At 44.2% G+C, this 16,495-nt stretch overlaps 1 protein-coding gene and 1 non-coding gene across 2 annotated transcripts in view; both read left to right on the top strand.

The window, feature by feature from the left end:
• CHRNA4 (cholinergic receptor nicotinic alpha 4 subunit) overlaps positions 1 to 16,495 on the top strand; it is a 1,115,240-nt gene that overhangs the window by 1,092,311 nt on the left and 6,434 nt on the right. The gene's annotated exons all lie outside the window — the stretch shown is intronic.
• Positions 10,027 to 10,099, top strand: TRNAF-GAA. The gene has a single exon. It is a non-coding gene; the product is annotated as a tRNA-Phe (tRNA).

The following is a 16,495-nucleotide window of genomic DNA, read 5'->3' as shown; positions in this document are numbered from 1 at the left end:
AACTGGCTCAAAGACAGAACCCACAGAGTGAGAGTTGCTGGAGCCATGTCAGACTCAAAACCGGTCACAAGTGGCGTCCCACAGGGTTCTGTCCTGGGACCACTCTTGTTCGGTATATACTTTTCCGAGGTACAGGCAAGCGTGGGAGGACTATGGCTCACCAAGTTAGAGCGACTGCAAACTGGGCGCCATAATCAACTCTCCAGCTGACACAAACATCCTTCAAAAAGGTCTCACAGAGACAGATAACTGGTGCCAGCGCCATGGTTTAAAGCTAAATGCCAAAAAATGTATAGTCATACCCTTTGGCAAAAACAATGTGCCCACAAATTACCACATAGGCGGAAACCCATTAAGTACTGAAAAAGTTATTAGAGACCTGGGGACCCAAGTTGACAGCAATCTCTCCTTTGAAAACCACATTGCCAAAGTGGTTAGAAAGACCTTCTACATAGCCCACCTCATCACGAAGGGTTTCACATCTAGATCAAGAGAGGTAATCGTGCCCCTTTATTCATCCCTCATCAGGCCCATCATAGAATACAATGCCCCTTTTGGGATGTACCTTACCCGACACCTGCAGCAATTAGAAAGACCCCAAAAGTATCTCACCAAGAGGATCAAGGGTCTCAAACAGATGCCATATACTGCTCGGTTAAAAAAACTCCAGCTCTACTCAGTTGCATACCGCCTACTTGGCGATCTATGCCTGACATACAAAGCTATGTCAAATCCAGAATTAATGGACATGCTCCACCTCAGTAAATCTAGATCCCTTAGAGCCACACGCTCGAGGGACTTGAACCTCAGCACAGAAATAAATAGAACTTGCTGGAGGGACAGGTTCATAACCCAGAGGCTCCCTTCGCTCTGGAATAGAATTCCAGTTCATGTGAGGCAGAGCACCTCACTGAATCTCTTCAAGAAGAATCTCGACAAGTGGATGGGGGATCGTAGGTTTGTTCCAGGGATTACTCCTGTGTCACTATTAGACAGAGGCACAGTAAACTAAACCTTAAAAAAGGGCACAGTATACTCAAATCAAGGGGTGGCATAAGCCATACAGAATCGGGCTAGGCTTATAATTGCCCCAGGGCAGATAGCCTAGTATGAACCTATGAACCTATGAACCTATATGGTCAGGGAAGACAAATGGAGCAGGACACTTGGTCAGGGAAGACAAAATGGAGCAGGAAGCATGGTCAGGGAAGGCATAGATGGAGCAGGACACATGGTCAGGGAAGGCAAACATGGAGCAGGACACATCGTCAGGGAAGACAAAGATGGAGTAGAATGCATGGTCATGGAAGACAAAGATGGAGCAGGACGCATGGTCAGGGAAGACAAAGACTGAGCAGGATACATGGTCAGGGAAGACAAAATGGAGCAGGACATATGGTCATGGAAGCAAAGATGGAACAGGACACATAGTCAGGGAAGACAAAATGGAGGAGGATGCATGGTGAGAGAAGACAAAGATGGAGCAGGAAGTATGGTCAGGGAAGACAAAATGGAGCCAGACACATGGTCAGGGAAGACAAAGATGGAGCAGGACACATGGTCAGGAAATACAAAATGGAGCAGGATAATTGGTCAGGGAAGACAAAGATGGAGCAGGACGCATGGTCAGGGAATACAAAATGGAGCAGGACACATTGTCAGTGAAGATAAAATGGAGCAGGACACATGATCAGGGAAGACAAAGATGGAGCAGGACACATGGTCAGGAAATACAAAATGGAGCAGGATAATTGGTCAGGGAAGACAAAGATGGAGCAGGACGCATGGTCAGGGAATACAAAATGGAGCAGGACACATTGTCAGCGAAGATAAAATGGAGCAGGACACATGGTCAGGGAAGACAAAATGGAGCAGGATGCATGGTCAGGGAAGGCAAAGATGGAGCAGGATGCATGGTCAGTAAAGGCAAAGATGGAGTAGGACACGTGGTCAGGGAAGACAAAATGAAGCAGAACACATGGTCAGGGAAGGCATAGATGGAGCAGGACACATGGTCAGGGAAGGCAAAGATGGAGCAGGATGCATGGTCAGGAAAGACAAAGATGGAGTAGGATGCATGGTCATGGGAAAAAATGGAGCAGGACACATGGTCAGGGAAGGCAAAGATGGAGTAGGACACATGGTCAGGCAAGGCAAACATGGAGCAGGACACATGGTCAGGGAAGACAAAGATGGAGCAGAATGCATAGTCAGGAAAGACAAAGATGGAGCAGGACTCATGGTCAGGGAAGACAACGATGGAGCAGGATGCATGGTCAGTAAAGGCAAAGATGGGGCAGGACATGTGGTCAGGGAGCACAAAATGAAGCAGAACACATGGTCAGGGAAGACAAAGATGGAGCAGGACATATGGTCAGGGAAGACAAATTGAGCAGGACACTTGGTCAGGGAAGACAAAATGGAGCAGGAAGCATGGTCAGGGAAGGCATAGATGGAGCGGGACACATGGTCAGGGAAGGCAAAGATGGAGCAGGATGCATGGTCAGGAAAGACAAAGATGGAGCAGGATGCATAGTCATGGGAAAAAATGGGGCAGGACACATGGTCAGGGAAGGCAAAGATGGAGTAGGACACATGGTCAGGCAAGGCAAACATGGAGCAGGACACATGGTCAGGGAAGACAAAGATGGAGTAGAATGCATGGTCATGGAAGACAAAGATGGAGCAGGACGCATGGTCAGGGAAGACAAAGACTGAGCAGGATGCATGGTCAGGGAAGACAAAATGGAGCAGGACATATGGTCATGGAAGCAAAGATGGAACAGGACACATAGTCAGGGAAGACAAAATGGAGGAGGATGCATGGTGAGAGAAGACAAAGATGGAGCAGGAAGTATTGTCAGGGAAGACAAAATTGATCCAGACACATGGTCAGGGAAGACAAAGATGGAGCAGGACATATGGTCAGGAAATACAAAATGGAGCAGGATAATTGGTCAGGGAAGACAAAGATGGAGCAGGACGCATGGTCAGGAAATACAAAATGGAGCAGGACACATTGTCAGCGAAGATAAAATGGAGCAGGACACATGGTCAGGGAAGACAAAATGGAGCAGGATGCATGGTCAGGGAAGGCAAAGATGGAGCAGGATGCATGGTCAGTAAAGGCAAAGATGGAGTAGGACACGTGGTCAGGGAAGGCAAAATGAAGCAGAACACATGGTCAGGGAAGGCATAGATGGAGCAGGATACATGGTCAGGGAAGGCAAAGATGGAGCAGGATGCATGGTCAGGAAAGACAAAGATGAAGCAGGACACATGGTCAGGGAAGACAAAGATGGAGCAGGATGCATAGCTAGGAAAGCTAACGATGGAGCAAAACGCATGGTCAGGGAAGAAAAAATGGATCAGGACACATGGTTAGGGATGGCAAAGATGGCACAGGATGCATTGTCAGGAAAGACAAAGATGGAGTAGGATGTATGGTCCGGGAAGACAAAGATGGAGCATGATGCATGGTCAGGGAAGATAAAATGGAGCAGGACATATGTCAGGGAAGACAAAATGGAGGAGGATGCTCGGTGAGGGAAGACAAAGATGGAGCAGGAAGTATGGTCAGGGAAGACAAAATGGAGCAGGACACATGGTCAGTAAAGGCAAAGATGGAGCAGGACACATGGTCAGGGAAGACAAAATGAAGCAAAACACATGGTCAGGGAAGACAAAGATGGAGCAGGACACATGGTCAGGGAAGACAAAATGGAGCAGGACACTTGGTCAGAGAAGACAAAATGGAGCAGGACACATGGTCAGGGAAGGCAAAGATGGAGCAGGACAAATGGTCAGGGAAGGCAAAGATGGAGCAGGATGCATGGTCAGGAAAGACAAAGATGGAGCAGGACACATGGTCAGGGAAGACAAAATCGAGCAGAACACATGGTCAGGGAAGACAAAGATGGAGCAGGACATATGGTCAGGGAAGACAAATGGAGCAGGACACTTGGTCATGGAAGACAAAATGGAGCAGGAAGCATGGTCGGGGAAGGCATAGATGGAGCAGGACACATGGTCAGGGAAGGCAAACATGGAGCAGGACACATCGTCAGGGAAGACAAAGATGGAGTAGAATGCATGGTCATGGAAGACAAAGATGGAGCAGGACGCATGGTCAGGGAAGACAAAGACTGAGCAGGATGCATGGTCAGGGAAGACAAAATGGAGCAGGACATATGGTCATGGAAGCAAAGATGGAACAGGACACATAGTCAGGGAAGACAAAATGGAGGAGGATGCATGGTGAGAGAAGACAAAGATGGAGCAGGAAGTATGGTCAGGGAAGACAAAATGGAGCCAGACAAATGGTCAGGGAAGACAAAGATGGAGCAGGACACATGGTCAGGAAATACAAAATGGAGCAGGATAATTGGTCAGGGAAGACAAAGATGGAGCAGGACGCATGGTCAGGGAATACAAAATGGAGCAGGACACATTGTCAGTGAAGATAAAATGGAGCAGGACACATGATCAGGGAAGACAAAGATGGAGCAGGACACATGGTCAGGAAATACAAAATGGAGCAGGATAATTGGTCAGGGAAGACAAAGATGGAGCAGGACGCATGGTCAGGGAATACAAAATGGAGCAGGACACATTGTCAGCGAAGATAAAATGGAGCAGGACACATGGTCAGGGAAGACAAAATGGAGCAGGATGCATGGTCAGGGAAGGCAAAGATGGAGCAAGATGCATGGTCAGTAAAGGCAAAGATGGAGTAGGACACGTGGTCAGGGAAGACAAAATGAAGCAGAACACATGGTCAGGGAAGGCATAGATGGAGCAGGACACATGGTCAGGGAAGGCAAAGATGGAGCAGGATGCATGGTCAGGAAAGACAAAGATGGAGTAGGATGCATGGTCATGGGAAAAAATGGAGCAGGACACATGGTCAGGGAAGGCAAAGATGGAGTAGGACACATGGTCAGGCAAGGCAAACATGGAGCAGGACACATGGTCAGGGAAGACAAAGATGGAGCAGGATGCATGGTTATGGAAGACAAAGATGGAGCAGGACACATGGTCAGGGAAGACAAAATTGAGCAGAACACATAGTCAGGGAAGACAAAGATGGAGCAGAATGCATAGTCAGGAAAGACAAAGATGGAGCAGGACTCATGGTCAGGGAAGACAACGATGGAGCAGGATGCATGGTCAGTAAAGGCAAAGATGGGGCAGGACATGTGGTCAGGGAGCACAAAATGAAGCAGAACACATGGTCAGGGAAGACAAAGATGGAGCAGGACATATGGTCAGGGAAGACAAATTGAGCAGGACACTTGGTCAGGGAAGACAAAATGGAGCAGGAAGCATGGTCAGGGAAGGCATAGATGGAGCAGGACACATGGTCAGGGAAGGCAAAGATGGAGCAGGATGCATGGTCAGGAAAGACAAAGATGGAGCAGGATGCATGGTCATGGGAAAAAAATGGGGCAGGACACATGGTCAGGTAAGGCAAAGATGGAGTAGGACACATGGTCAGGCAAGGCAAACATGGAGCAGGACACATGGTCAGGGAAGACAAAGATGGAGTAGAATGCATGGTCATGGAAGACAAAGATGGAGCAAGACGCATGGTCAGGGAAGACAAAGACTGAGCAGGATGCATGGTCAGGGAAGACAAAGATGGAGCAGGACGCATGGTCAGGGAAGACAAAGACTGAGCAGGATGCATAGTCAGGGAAGACAAAATGGAGGAGGATGCATGGTGAGAGAAGACAAAGATGGAGCAGGAAGTATTGTCAGGGGAAGACAAAATGGAGCCAGACACATGGTCAGGGAAGACAAAGATGGAGCAGGACACATGGTCAGGAAATACAAAATGGAGCAGGATAATTGGTCAGGGAAGACAAAGATGGAGCAGGATGCATGGTCAGGAAATACAAAATGGAGCAGGACACATTGTCAGCGAAGATAAAATGGAGCAGGACACATGGTCAGGGAAGACAAAATGGAGCAGGATGCATGGTCAGGGAAGGCAAAGATGGAGCAGGATGCATGGTCAGTAAAGGCAAAGATGGAGTAGGACACATGGTCAGGGAAGACAAAATGAAGCAGAACACATGGTCAGGGAAGGCATAGATGGAGCAGGATACATGGTCAGAGAAGGCAAAGATGGAGCAGGATGCATGGTCAGGAAAGACAAAGATGGAGTAGGATGCATGGTCATGGGAAAAAATGGAGCAGGACACATGGTCAGGGAAGGCAAAGATGGAGTAGGACACATGGTCAGGCAAGGCAAACATGGAGCAGGACACATGGTCAGGGAAGACAAAGATGGAGCAGGATGCATGGTTATGGAAGACAAAGATGGAGCAGGACGCATGGTCAGGGAAGACAAAGACTGAGCAGGATGCATGGTCAGGGAAGACAAAATGGAGCAGGACACATGGTCATGGAAGCAAAGATGGAGCAGGACACATAGTCAGGGAAGACACAAAATGGAGGAGGATGCATGGTGAGAGAAGACAAAGATGGAGCAGGAAGTATGGTCAGGGAAGACAAAATGGAGCCAGACACATGGTCAGGGAAGACAAAGATGGAGCAGGACACATGGTCAGGAAATACAAAATGGAGCAGGATAATTGGTCAGGGAAGACAAAGATGGAGCAGGACACATGGTCAGGGAATACAAAATGGAGCAGGACACATGGTCGGGGAAGATAAAATGAAGTAGGACACATGGTCAGGAAAGACATAATGGAGCAGGATGCATGGTCAGGGAAGGCAAATATGGAGCACTACGCATAGTCAGTAAAGGCAAAGATGGAGCAGGACACGTGGTCAGGGAAGACAAAATGGAGCAGGACGCATGGTCAGGGAAGGCAAAGATGGAGCAGGACGCATGGTCAGTAAAGGCAAAGATGGAGCAGGACACGTGGTCAGTGAAGACAAAATGAAGCAGGACACATGGTCACGGAAGACAAAGATGGAGCAGGACACATGGTCAGGGAATACAAAATGGAGCAGGATAATTGGTCAGGGAAGACAAAATGGAGCAGGATAATTGGTCAGGGAAGGCAAAGATGGAGCAGGACACATGGTCAGGGAATACAAAATGGAGCAGGATAATTGGTCAGGGAAGACAAAGATGGAGCAGGACGCATGGTCAGGGAATACAAAATGGAGCAGGAAGCATGGTCGGGGAAGACAAAATGGAGCAGGACACATGGTCAGGGAAGTCAAAGATGGAGCAGGAAGCATGGTCAGGGAAGAAAAAATGGAGCATAACGCATGGTCAGGGAATACAAAATGGAGCAGGACACATGGTCAGGGAAGACAAAATGGAGCAAGACACATGATCAGTGAAGAGAAAGATGGAGCAGGATGCATGGTTAGAAAAGACAAAGGTGGAGCAAGATGCATGGTTAGGGAAGAAAAAAATGGAACAGGACTCATGGTCAGGGAAGGCAAAAATGGAGCAAGATGCATGGTCAGGATAGACAAAGATGGAGCAAGACAGCATTTGCTTACAAGCTTATAGCTGGAAGTGACACTGTGAAACTAGCAACCATTTGCTTACAAGCTGATAGCTGGAAGTGACACAGTGAAACTAGTAGAGTTAGAAGTAAAAAGAGAAGTCATCTCTGGTATATTTTTACTTTTTTTTTTTTTTAATTTTTTTATTAGAAAAAATAGGATAATAGAGCAGAATGATTTATTGAAGCCAGAAATGTACTCTGGCCTGAACCAAAAAAAAAGATGCTGACCGAGTAAAAAAAGACAGTCTATGAAAAAGGATGGTGTTTGAATATGAATACGAATACAACATTCAAGACGCATGTGCTCTTTAAACTGTCACTTGTTTGGCATTTGTTTGTCAAGTCAAGAATAAAACCTGAAGCACAAAGACCTTGAATGGTAAAAAAATGATACAGCTATAGAAGATTAAGTGATAATAAAAGAAAGAATAATAATATGAGTAGAAATAACAATATAAGAATAACAAAAAAATGTAGTGAGAAGTCAAAGAAAGGAACAGAAACAAACCAAGTGTACGGCATACAAACAGAGGGAGACAAATTTGTTTGACGCTGAAATTGTGGGGCAGCTGTTTGGCTTAAGGAACTTTAGGGTGGAAGAAGACAGGGAATATTTAGAAAAAAGGTTGTTTCATGAGATATAGGGGACCTAGAGATGATACTCAATTCCTTGGTCACTCAAGAAAGGGTGGAGTGAGACTGTTGAACCTATAAGTTGGTCTTGTGTCTGTTACACCCTTTTGAAAGCATTCAACACGGTATTGCACTCTAAACTACTAAACAAACTGGCTAACTTAAATCTTTCACTTCCACTCTCTTGGTTCTCCAGCTATCTCACAGACGGACTACAATCAGTCAAATGTCAGTCTTCATGTTCTAGTTTTCTACCCATACATACTGGTGTACAACGGGGTTCAATCCTGGGACCCCTTTTTAGCATTTTTACTAATTACCTCCATTCTTCACTACCTACTGTACTCGCGTACAGTACGCAGACTAGTCTACTCTGTTCGCATCCACAAACTCAGTCTCACAACTTCAGACACGCACAACAATCTTTCCTTTCAGTTGAAAGCGGCTAAATGAAAATTGGCTTATTTTGAATCCTAAAAAAAAAAAAACTCCTTTCTCCCCAAGGCCAATGATCACCTTAACCTCTCCTTCTCCATCTTTTCCCTAAATAAAGCCATCATTAACATAACATTGAAACTTGCACAAAATTACTAGAAATGACAATTGATGAACAACTGAAATTTGACTTGCACATCCAGCAGTCAATTAAGAAAACTCCTCAAAAATTTGGACTTCTGTATAGCAACAAAGAATTTCTTTCCTCAAATTCCAGACTTTCCCTGGCCCAAGCCTATCTACTTCCTAGCCCCAGTTCTTACTAACCTTCAATCCTGCCTGCTCTCCAAACTGGAACAAACTTACAGTAAAATTGCAAAATTTGCAGCTAACTTGCCTAATTCCACCCACCAGCCTTGCTCTCAAGCTACACTGGATTGAATTTGCCAGTCATCTCAAATACATATAACCCACTTCCGTCTCAATAAACCCACTGCTTGTCTCCCCCTCTCCAGTCTAGTCACTTACTATAACCCCTCCCCCCAATCCCTTAAACAGTTCTGACAAATTCCTCCTCCAAATTTATAGGTCTAAAATGAACATGGGCAATCTTTTATATAAATCCTCTAACAAAATTCTGGAACAACCTCCCTGACATTTTACATAGCATTACACACACTAACAGCTTCAAAAAAGAACTAAACCACTTTTTCTCCAGAAAACTTGGTTATGCCCCTGCTAGGAACCTACCTAGGACCGTACCTAATCCTGATTCTGTCTGTCCCACTTTCGAGCAGCTAGTTTTCTGGCTGTACTTTATGTAATACTATGAAACTATATAATCTGTATGGAATGTACAATTACTTGTTTATCATGTTTCTTGGTTTATTTTTCATACTTGTATAAAACTTTGCTATCTTACAATATTTGTATACTGTGAAATTGTCTTGTTACTGTTTTGGTGAAACCTATTAATGTAATATTGTCATTTCTTTTTCTTGGAGCTTTTCTCCTGGGGTCTGCACTGAAAATGGGCCTGTGCTCAGTTGGACCAAGTCGGTTAACAAATGTGAAATAAAGTGAATGCTAAAAAATACAATCTTGTCGCATTACCAGCTTATAGTATAGAAAACTCTCCAAAATGAATATGAGACACTGGAGCGTGTAAGGAGTAATGCCTGACAAGGTAGGTGTGTGTGTGTAATGCCCACCCAGGGGTATTATGAGGCCTGACGCTCCAGATGGAGGGCCTCTACACCCCTGGAAGGATGTTAATTACGCATCAACCCATACCGTGGAGGGCATTATTGTGCTTAGAGACTGGGCCGTCTGTAAAATTGTTTTATTTATAATTTTTTTAAGTAATATATTGTTTTGTATATTTTTGATGTAAAATTCCATCTAATGTTTGTCAGAGAGACGCACTGCAGTTTACAACTTCTCCTGCCCTGCAGATCCATGAGCCGAAATAGCTCAGTTGGGAGAGTGTTAGACTGAAGATCTAAAGGTCCCTGGTTCAGTCCCAGGTTTCAGCATGGAAACCTTTTAAGATTCCTACCTTTCAGTTTGGGATATGGGAATACATGTGTTATAACATCTGAATTGGAACATGTATGTTAAAATTGAAGGTAAGGTGTGCTGGAATCAATGAAAATGTGCCGAGCTACATGAATAAAAGAGATCACTGTGATAAGTTGAGCTCCAAAATGACCAATATGTGACAATTGGATGTGAGCTAGAAAATTCACCCCGGGTATCATGTCAGTCGCCCTGCTAAACAGGGGACAAGAGAAGTAAATATTCTTGGAAGCAACAGCCAGGGAATTGTTATGGCTAGGCTTGTACAGGCCCTAGGGCCAATAGCCTAGTACTAACCAATGAACCTATGAACCTATGGAGAGGAGGAGGAGGCAATGGAAGAGCAGTAGTCAGGATGGAGTGAGGACAAGGTTGAAAGGTAGAAAGTAAAAAGGCAAAGAGCAGCAGAACATGGGCAGAAGTCATTTGAGAATCACAGTCAGCTGGGACTGTTTAGACTGAGGAAAATGAAAATGCATGATATGGTATCTCAGTATGGAGGACAAAGAGAAGACACGAAGGAGGGAAGACAAGTGCATACAGCAATTACAAGTAATGGAGCTCAGACATAGCAAGAAGTGGGAAGACTTGACTAAGACAGTCATGTAGGGAAAATGGTAGATGCATGTTATAGTCCATATAGGTACTGATTACCTGTCAAAGGAGACAGCTGATATCAGAGCTAGCAAGGTGAGACAGCTAGTCAGAAAAGTATGCTGGAGGCAGTATTCTCAGAAGTGTTAACTATGCTGGCCACCATTATGCTGAGGAGGGAGAGTGTTGGGCAGTATAATGACTATCGGTGGCAGTGAGCAAGGAAAAATACCTCAGCAATAACAGGAATAACAGAAGAGCCCTGACTGACCGTCAGAATGCCAGGAACAAGCTCCTTCTTAGCAGGAGTGTTTAGTTTTAAGTTGGAAATGAAGATCTCATAGAATTTACCATTAAGCTAAGATGGAAGGGAAGAGAGCGTCACAGGAGCAAATAGAGGGAAAAGGTCTTTGGGCATAAGATAGATACAGAGTATAAGCAGAATGGCCTAATGAATAAGGCATTGGCCTAGTAAGCCAGGGATGCTGGATAAGAGTCTCATCTGGTGTGATATAATCTCGATACAAGTAGAACTTCTTTTCTTTATGGGGCCTGGCACCCATGTCCCTTATGGACAGAGGTAGCTTATAAATGCCTGGCCCTCAATGTCTTATTTGCATACAGACATCATTATTCTTTTGGGAAAACTTGGCTAGCTTAGAGAGGCCCCTTTGGCTGTTAGCCTAGAAACAATCTATGAATCTGTGAACAATGTGACATAGTTTTTCTGGGTAATATTAATGTACTGTGTACAGAGTATGGGAAGGAATATGAGGGCTGCAAACAGTGATGCAAGAGAGGAGGATGGACATTCTTGTTACCATAGAAACACAGAGCAGTACCAAGAGAGGGATGGAAAACAAAGGTGCATGGGAATAGATTGTCAGGAATGACTGAGATGCGAAAGATTGAGCAGCAGTTTACATATAGGAATTATCGCATTTGAGATCTAATAGGAAGAGGAACACCATCCTGTATGGCATGCAAGGGAGTGGGCAGGATCAGAACCTAGGATTAGTGGTCAGTCAGTAGTTTAAGGGAGAGAGGGAGAGAAGATGAATTATTAAAATGTGTTGTTATTCGGTCATGTTAAGAAAGCAGAATGAGTAACTGAAGAGGAAAATGGAAGAGTTGCATGAGAAAAAGGGTGATGCTCATGGGAGATCTGAATCTACCTGGGACAGGCTGGGAGATTCCCAGGTTTCAGAGGCAGGGGAGGTGACTGAGGTCTTAAAGTATGAAGGGATCACCAAACTTAGAAGAATGTGCCAGAAATGCTGGAATTGAGATGTAGTCCTGATTAATGTGCAATGAGCCATGGATGTTCTTGTGAAAACACCTTTAGCTAACAGTGATTGTGCTACTGTATGGTTTACGGTGAAGGAGGACAGTCACGAATATAAGTAGAAAAACAATAGTGTAGAATGTGATTGTGCTACTGTGTGGTTTAGGGTGAAGGACGAAGGTCACGAATATAAGTACAAAAACATTAGTGTAGAATGTGATTGTGCTATTGTGTGGTTTAGGGTGAAGGAGGACTGTCACGAATATAAGTACAAAAACATTAGTGTAGAATGTGATCGTGCTATTGTGTGGTTTAGGGTGAAGGAGAACTGTCACGAATATAAGTACAACACATTAGGGTAGCATGTGATCATGCTGTTGTGTGGTTTAGGATGAAGGAGGACTGTCACGAATATAAGTACAAAACCATTAGTGTCGAATGTGATCGTGATACTGTGTGGTTCAGGGTGAAGGAGGACTGTCACGAATATAAGTCCAAAAACAATAGTGTAGAATGTGATTGTGCTATTGTGTGGTTTAGGGTGAAGGAGGACACTCACGAATATAAATACCAAAACATTAGTGTAGAATGTGATCGTGCTATTGTGTGGTTCAGGGTGAAGGAGGACTGTCATGGATATAAATACAAAAACATTAGTGTAGAATGTGATTGTGCTACTGTGTTGTGTGGTTTAGGATGAAGGAGGACTGTCACGAATATAAGTACAAAACATTAGTGTAGCATGTGATCGTGCTGTTGTGTGGTTTAGGATGAAGGAGGACTGTCACGAATATAAGTACAAAAACATTAGTGTTGAATGTGACCATGCTACTGTGTGGTTGTGGGTGAAGGGGGACTGTCACGAATATAAATACAAAAACATTAGTGTAGAATGTGATCGTGCTATTGTGTGGTTTAGGGTGAAGGAGGACAGTCACAAATATAAATACAAAAACATTAGTGTAGAATGTGATCGTGCTGCTGTGTGGTTTAGGGTGAAGGAGGACTGTCATAAATATAAGTACAAAAGGATCCCTATCACAACACCGACACGCCACAAACCCGACACTCAAAACAACGACACCAAAACACCAAAAACGCACAAAACCGACAACTCACAAAACTGAACACCATAACACCGACACCCAAAACACCGACACACAAAACGTAAACTACACATAACACTCAACTATACATGCACTAACCCTAACCCAAACCCTAACCCTAAGGTCCGACACTACCGCACACTTACCCTACCCGCACCCTAACCCTAACTCACATAACCCGCCACTAAACCTACATTCCGTCACTATCGCACACTTACCCTACCCGCACCCTAACCCAAACTCACTTAACCCGCCACTACACCTAAAGTCCGTCACTACTGCACACTCACCTTTCCCGCACCCTAACCCTAAATCCCACACTATCTCACACTTACCTGTCCACTCCCTATCGCTAAATCCCTCACTAGCACACACTTACCTGTCCGCTCCCTAATGCTAAATCCCTCACTAGCACACACTTACCTGTCTGCTCCCTAATGCTAAATCCCTCACTAGCACACACTTACTGACTCGCGCTCACACGTTTCCCATGTCGGTGTTTCGGCTGTCGGGATTTCACATTGTCGATCATCTGACTCGTCGGTCTTCTCGTGTCAGTCTTCTTAGCGTCGGTGTTTCGGCGTGTCGATGAAGTCAAGGGGACCCGTACAAAAGCATTAGTGTAGAATGTAATGGTTTTATTGTGTGGTTTAGGGTGAAGGAGGACAGTCACAAATATAAGTACAAAAAACATTAGTGTAGAATGTGATCGTGCTACTGTGTGGTTTAGGGTGAAGGAGAACTGTCACGAATATAAGTACAAAAACATTAGTGTAGAATGTGATCGTGCTACTGTGTGGTTTAGGGTGAAGGAGAACTGTCACGAATATAAGTACAAAAACATTAGTGTAGAATGATGCTCCTATTGTGTGGTTTAGGGTGAAGGAGGACTGTCACGAATATAAGTACAAAAACATTACTGTGGGATTACTGGAAAGTGGAGAGCTGCTATAGAGGGTGGAAGATGATTTAGGACACTGGGATCAAACTGAAGGAGAAAACAGACTTTGAAAATGGGTCAGGGATGAAGTACTCTGGGTTATGGGAAAGGGTATGATGAATAAGTTGAAAAGGGGAAACAGAGGTGGACGTGGCTGCACAGGAATATTAGCCTGATACTTAGGACATAAGATAAGACATTTGTCTCAGCAAGGTGCACATGGCAACTCCTATGAGTCTGTGTCTTTTTAAGCTGAACTTGGAAAATTTAATGGATATCCACAGATTATTCCTTGGCTGTCATATTTCACCCTCCTGGAAGTGGGAGGTAAAACTTGTGGGTGGGTATTGGCAAGCCAGAAATGGTCTCATGACTTACTTGCCTTATATCTTCTATGATCCTACATCTTCTTTAAAGAGCCAGAAAGAAAAGGATGTTGAGGTGGTAGAAGCGTGGTACGGGAGGCTGACAAAAAGTCAAGAAAGGTAATGAAGACGGCAAAGGTGCCCGCTAAAGGTAGTTGTCAGATATGGAAAAAGAGGAAGGGAGGAACACATGTAACCAACCTGAACAAAAAATGGAGGGAGATTGTAGTGTTGACAAAGGAAAGCAAAGGAAGGGTGCCATGTTACCTATTAGAATTCTCAAGAACATGCCCAGAATACTGACAGAACTGGTAACAGAAATCTTCAACAAATCAGTTTCCATTTCAGAAGTGTCTGAGGACCAGAGTGGAGCATGCGTGGTACCTTTGTACAACATGGCAATGTGAAAAATCTGTGGAACTACAGACCTGTAAGATTATAGAGGTGGCAAGAACATCTAGAACAGAATCCTAAAGGGAAAGCTAGTCAATTTAAATGAGCATAATCTCTAGGACACAAACTAATATGGCTGATGGTTAGAAAATAGTCAGTCATTCCTGATCCAGTTTTTTGGCTTGGTTACAGGTGAAATTGGCAGGGCAGATCCAGATGTGGTCTTACCTGAACTCCACCAAGGTCTTTTACTCAGCTTCACACTGTTAGCTGGTAGGGAAACTGAAGGAGGTGGAGGCGTAACTAAAACAGAGAAGTAGGTCTTACCACATGGTCAAAGGATCATTCATACAGGGTCATAGTGAAAGGAATGATGCCATGCACAAAATAAGTGCCAAGTTGATATGCAAGGGTAAGTTGTAGGTCCTAGTACTCTTGGGTGTGCTTGTTTCTAACCCATATCTGGGAATAAACCTGATCTTCACCTTCAGTGATTACAGAAGACAGGAGAAGTAATGGATATAGGTGTGACAGAGTCTAAGGAAGCATTTGGAAATCTGACCAGGTGGACTGAAAGGTAACATTTGCAGCACATTGCAGATAACTGCAAATGATCACACATGGACCATAACAATCCTGAGATAAAGTGTCACCTGGGTTAGTGCAGCTATTGCCAACAGGACAGGAAAAGGTTCTGGGACATTCCTTATACCTTATTTGGACCACCAGGAGCAGAATGAAGTTACAGTGGCAACAGCCAACAAAATGCTGACTTGTATCTTTGGACAGGGATAGATGTCATGCACAACAAGGCAATGTTTCCAATTTACCTGCTCTGGTCTGACCACATCTTGATTACTGTAGGCACTTCTTGATGCCATACACAGAAAGAGATGTCAAGTCGCAGGAAGGAGTCCAGAGAAACTCCATCAGAATGATGAGTGGGATGGAGGTAAAGAATATGGACAAAGACTAGAAGAGCTAACATTCTTCTCACTGGAGACCAGATGAATAAAGCCAGATATAACAAGGCTGTTCAAGGTCATGTCAGGAAGATGTGAAGGCCTCATAGAGAAGAAAAGGGGGTACAAGCAACAGATTCTAGTTACTGCCAAGTCCCTGACTTTCAGAAAGTACCTCTTCAAAGAGAGGGTTGCAAATCGATGAATGGAATACTGGACTATAAAAGGGAATCTACAGAGGTATTCAAGAAGGCATGGGAAAAGTAAAGAAGTGGTGAGAGGGTGGGGGTGAGTATGTTAAATAGACCTAAAGAACAGACTTGCTAGGCCTATTATGTTCTTCTGTCACCAGGTAAATGTAATATAATGTAATCTCTAGTACATTCAGTGAAGGATACAGAATGGAAAAGAAAACATTCCAGATAAGGCAAAGGAGGCTGACTATATAAGGAAAAAGTTGTTGCAGGCTGTCTAGAATGTCCGAAAGAGACCCCACCTGATATGATATAGTAGTTGCTATAAATTTTGTATAAGAAATGCAGAAATGGGATAGGTACAATACAGTTTAAAGCACTCAAAATGTTGTGGGTCATCACAATGAATTTTCATATTCATATTTGCCAGAGGAGAGAAAAAATGGATGATATTGTGCAAAGTTTCAGTTTTCAGAAAAAACATGAACAGCGTAAAGTAAAATGAGTGCTTTGC

The sequence above is a fragment of the Protopterus annectens genome, chromosome 12.part0 (assembly GCF_019279795.1).
Source record: "Protopterus annectens isolate FY-2018-M chromosome 12.part0, PAN1.0, whole genome shotgun sequence".
In the NCBI taxonomy this organism is placed as follows: domain Eukaryota; kingdom Metazoa; phylum Chordata; order Ceratodontiformes; family Protopteridae; genus Protopterus; species Protopterus annectens.
The sequence above is the reverse complement of the archived record's forward strand: the minus strand, read 5'-3'. Positions and strand labels throughout refer to the sequence as shown.